The sequence below is a fragment of the Pistacia vera genome, unplaced genomic scaffold, assembly GCF_008641045.1.
Source record: "Pistacia vera cultivar Batoury unplaced genomic scaffold, PisVer_v2 Contig609, whole genome shotgun sequence".
Lineage (NCBI taxonomy): Eukaryota > Viridiplantae > Streptophyta > Magnoliopsida > Sapindales > Anacardiaceae > Pistacia > Pistacia vera.
Window position 1 is genome coordinate 1,319,454 of NW_022196456.1, and position 5,783 is coordinate 1,325,236.

General features: G+C 35.2%; 1 pseudogene; it reads right to left on the bottom strand.

Annotated features, from left to right (window-relative positions):
- Window positions 1-3,485: 3,485 nt before the first annotated feature.
- LOC116110651 lies at window positions 3,486-5,372 on the bottom strand (annotated as a pseudogene).
- Window positions 5,373-5,783: the final 411 nt, after the last annotated feature.

Consider the following 5,783-nt stretch of genomic DNA (forward strand, 5'->3'; position numbering starts at 1 on the left):
ACACACTGAAGGGTTTACTTTGATTGTATTAGTCACATAGTCCCTCAAACGAACAGAAGGTTGCTTCACTCTTTGGCCCCTACCAAGTGTTCTTCGACATTCTCATTCTCATTCTCTTCCACAATATTTCCTTCTACTGCACTTGTATCAGCTATAGGTGCTTCTTTCCTCATGACTCCCCTTACCATGTTCCTTCGCATCTTGTACATGCTGCTCATCTGCGTCAACTTCTTGATTCCAATTTCTTCTACCTTTTTAGCCACGTCATTATCTGAAATATGCTATTTGCATATGGATTCTGTTTCAACAACACAACATCTCTCAACAAAGATACTTATGATTCTCCAAGTCATATAATCTCCAGTCTTTCTTTCCAAATCGATATCCAACAAACACACACTTTCGACTTCACTTGCAAATTTATCTTTGTCCGTTTAAATTATGTGCATATGACAAGCATCCAAAAATTCGAATATGTTTATAGGAAGGTCTAGTCCAAAGAGAACTTCATAAGGAGACTTACCATCTAACAACATAGTAGGTGTTCTATTGATCAATATCTGCCTGTAAGAACACATTCTCCCCAAAATTCAATAGGTAGACTTGCTTGAAAACGCAATGCTCTTGCCACATTAAGAATGTGACGATGCTTCTTTCCACTCACCCATTTTGTTGAGGTGTCCTTACACAAGATGTTTGATGCAATATCCCATGCTCATCGAAATATTCTCGCAAACACAAGAAACACTTCCATTGTCACTTCCAACAATTTTCACATCTTTCTTAAATTGTTGTTGAATCATTGCAATAAATCTTTGAAGAACACAAGCACTTCAATTTTTTTTATTTAACAAATAGATCCGTACAGTACGAGAATATCATCAATAATTGTTAAGAAATAAATTGATCAACAGCAGCTGGGACTCTATAGGCTCCCCATAAATACAATGGATCAATTCAAAACATTCTTTGGCTCTATACACTAGAAAGAAAAGTTTATCTTGTTTGTTTCGCACTAAAACAAATATCACATGCCTTATTATTATTCCTACCTAAACTACCAACTTCAGAAATCATTTAACACTTAAGACGGATGTCATTCTCATGTGCCACAGTTCAGAAGATCCAACACCCGGTCTTGCATGCATGCGTCGAAGCCACTCCTTTGAAAAAATAAACCCCTTCGCGTCGTTCACCCGCTCCAATTAGTTCCTCGAAGTTCGGTCCTGTATAGCACAAATTTTGTTAGTGATTTGCATAACCAAATCGAATCATCAAGAAGTTGAGGCATCAAAATCAAATTGCATTTTAAGTGGGCACAAAAAGAACATGTCTCAATATTAGTGCTTCTCCAAGAAACACAGTTCCTTCTTTCAACGCCATGGTCTCCTCTCCATTAGGCAACTCGACTGAACATGGCACAATATCTCTCACTCACTCAGGCATGAATAAGTTCTTATCATGTGATGGGAGGCGCTGAGTCAATAATCCAAGACAGTAGTCTTCCCTTACATGTCAATCTCTCATTACCACTATTCTTATGTGAGCTTAAACCCAAGCAAAGGCAGCCCACTGTTCACATTCAATCCACTAAGTCCTTTTCTATTAGAGGCAGATCGCTTCTCGCCTACCGTCAACACTGGATGCTTGAGTTGCGTTTGCTTGTGGAATCTTGGTTGTATTACACCTCGTCCAGTGACGCTTGTGGGTCTATTTCCCACCATTCAGGATATCCTATGAGCTGGAAACAATTAAGCATCATGTCCCTCTCTGTTGCAATTAGAACAAATCACAGATTTGTCTTTGTCCCCCCACCTCCCCCCCGCCGAATTACGACCACCTATTCGAACAGCAAACTCATGGGACTGCTTCTTTCCTCTCTTGTTCGTGTCATGGTTCTCACCCGTTCCTGTTGAAATACCATGGCATATGCTCGATTCAGGTTAGGCAATGGTTCTGTGCTTAGATATTGGAATGCACACTGTTCCATATCTTCTTCATCCAAACCCATCAAAAACTGATGAACTCTCTCTTCTTTGCGTTCCTTTTGAGCTCAGCGGTGGAGTTGCATTTACGCCCAGTACAAGTACATACTAGTATTTGATCATAGTTGTTCAATTCATCCCACAAAGCTTTGAGTTCCATAATAAGTAATCACAACATGCCCATCTTGCTTACAATTTGCCAGATCAAATCTTAACTGCTGCACTCGAGGACCATTTCCAATGGAGAATCGCTGCCTAATATCCTCCCACAAATCTTTCACATTCTCCATATAAGTATTGTTGAACGAAGTGTAGGCAATGGTATTGAACACCCAAGACACAAGCATAGAGTTAATGTCCACCAATCTTCAAGTTCTAATAAATTATCTTCCGATTGCTTGACGGTTCCATTGATAAACCCATATTTCTTTTTGGCTCGTAGAGTGGTTCGTACTGTCCGTGCCCATTCATCATAATTCTCACCCTTCATTGAACTTGAGTGATTATGTTTCTGGGATTATCATTCGGGTTCAGTGAGTAGAGGTGTGTTTTTGTCTAAACCAGAAGTCCCTACATCTTTCTTGTCGTCCTCACCCATGGCTCTAATACACACAAATCTGATGAAATCATTTTTTTCCCCTTCATTATGATCCCGACAGGAATTATAACAAGATTTTACAGCTCACAAATAGATAAAAGTAGAAATCTATATAAGGATAACTCCCAAAACTAATGCTCCTAAATTAAGCCTAAATAAGAAAGAAAATATTCACAAAACTTGTCAACCAGTTGCCGAAAATAATGCTACCATCCAATATTTTTAAGACTTACAAGATTTTAAATTAATTATTTTACGATTTATACGAGAAGTTCAAAATTTAAAACTTCCATAAGTTTTTTTTAGCTTATTTCAAATGTTGAAATTTCAAAAATATCCCTACTCAAGTTTACAAACTTGACTCGATCTTTTTTGTATACTAAAGTCCCTTTTGATAATTTAATATTAGAAAACTTTTTAACTTTTCCTAATCTAAAAATTAAAATTTTTCACAAAAGCTCTATGCATATAAGCAATCTAATAAGAAGCTCTACTCATATAAGTTCTTCTCTATAAACTCTTCTTTTGTATCACTTACTGATGTAGTGAAACAGTCCAATAAAGCAAAAACATATATATTAATTTTCAAAACAAACTCTTATAAGGGTTGTTTTGATAAATAACAATGGATAGTTATTTATAAATCTTGGTGATGGGTGGAGAAAGAGAAAATTATAGAAAATTTATCTCCTGTACATATAATACTATCACGTATACAATTAATTTATGAGCATTTTATTTTCTTTTTTGCCGACTTATTAAAAGTTCAGAAAATAAACTATTGTATGTACTAATGAAATTTTATTGAACCAACATATAAGCTAAAGTGTTACTTAATGATTTGCCCTGGATTATCTTCAAACACACCACTGAAATTTCTCAGCCAAATTGAATGAATATTTTCAAGATAGCCTTTGAGTTCTCCTGATGCGAAATGAACGAGAGCAGCCGTAGAGAGCGCAAAACGCTTGCAACATCATTAAGAACAAGAGCAAAATGGCAGCCAGCAACGTTAGAAACTGCCAAGAACTAAACACATGATGCTTCATAAATTTTCGAATTTTGACAAGCCATCGACCGTCATAATACTTGTTAATATCTTCAATAACTTCATCTAAAAATGGCACTTTTGTCAATCTAATTGACTTACTCATCCCGTTCCAACCTTGCAGCCTCTTCATCACTCTTTAAACGGTTCAAAATTATACCTCTTCTCTTAGCAACTTCACATCATCCTCGGTATCAATAATCCCATTCATCAATTCCGTGTAACGAGTAAAAACCAATGGCCCTGATGCATTTGATGCTTCATATGCTACTAAATTTCTCAAATCACCTCTGGTCAGGTCTAAACTTATTGTAGGAAGATAAAATGTGACACAATAACATCAAAACTAATTGTTGATATGTTACCATTGGTGGGTGAGAAACGGACCCCGGCTTTTGAGAGCTCAGAGACGGAAGGAATTGTGATTTCTTCTACTAATGGTGGTTTGCTAATCTTAGAACTCTCATTTCTGGTTTGTTTTCTTCAATATTGTTTGACAAGCAAAAGAATGTAACAAGATGTTTCAAGATGGAAAATCCAGGAAGGTTAGAGAGCATTGTCCAAGGTAATTTTACTATGGCTTTTACAGGTCTGATAGTAGCAAATTTTGTATAAAAAACAACCGGAATCTTGTTTAGTAATTCTGAAAGCAGCCTCCATGTCTTCCTCAGAGTTGCTTAACAAAATTTGACCCCAAAAAAATCTTTCCATTCCTTGCTCATCAGTTCACAGTGATCTTCAACATCGATAATTTCGGTTGGTCCTTCCGATTTGGGCACGAACATGTGGTACAAAAAGTCTAGCAAATGGGACAATCCGACAGCTCAATTTTGGGCAAGTCCTGCATCATTTGAAAGGTGAAATCTCTTTGATAATCCCATTAACATCGACAACAACAATCATCCGCTGATTCTAACGACTGAAATTGGAATTCTAACATCTTCTTCAATATAAAAAAGGGTATTGATTCTCAAGATCACAATATCTCTAAGAATTGCATTATGCCTTGATAAAGTTTTACCTTCTCTGATGACGTAGATTTGAAGGAAACAAGAAGGAACGAAGATCAATAGCCATCATCCATGTCAAAGTTTCACCACTAAAATCTAGAAACTTGTGATAACATGCCCGAATCTCTCGGTCAAGCTTTATCAACTGCTGAACTAAGTCTTGAAACTTGAGACATTGAAGTTGTTTTTGAGTTCTTTTTGCTGCAACGAGTTTACATCTTCCCATCTCAAAGAGCTCAGGACGCCAATGATGGTAAGGACCGATTGCAACCTGATGTGGTGTGTAGGATTCTGGATCACTCACATTAAGGTTTTGGGGACATTGAAAATGCCGCTGGACTCATTATCGTCTTCATCAAGTTCTTCCTCTAGCGCTCGACGATGTTAATTACCCATCGATGCTCATCAAAATTGGATTCAAATTCAAGGGCATTGTATGCTGAAGAGTGTAGAAATTTTGTTTTTGTGTTTTTTTCTTTTTTTGGAATGTTTTTTGATAGCCAGAAATTAAGCAACTAGTGTTAAGCATTGAAAGGTGAGAGAGTTACAAGAATTAATTAAGCCTTTATTATATGTGCCATAAATGTGATTATTATTAGTTAGTGTCAGTAATTTGAATGGTTAAGTAAATAAATGAGATTTATGGTTTCTTTATTCCTTATAATAAATTCTAAAAATATTTTATATATTATTATAATATAACATTGTAATTTACATTGTATTCTTGTCATGTTATAAGTCTCTTTTATTTTATTTTTTCTTCACAAGAAAGGTCTTTTTTTTTTTTTTGGTGTCTGTATTCTTTTATATTTCCATATTTATCATCTTCGGTCTAAATTATATTACCTAAATTCAAGTTGGTTTTAAAAGATTTTTTTCATATATTATTTTATCAAATTAAAACAAAATCCACATTGTGTCCTTTGGCTTTGAAACTTTATTCAAATGTGTACATGTTAGCTATTTTAATATTTCAATTAACTCAATTTATTTTAATTCCTCTCATTATATAAAAAAGCCAAATATTAAGTTCATTTTCTTTTTGAATCAAAACAGATTAAAAAAAAAAAAAAAAAAAAAAAGAGAGAGTTTTTGAGTTTTGTGTCTATATATAGTGGCTTTTTTGGGGGTTCTGTTTTATT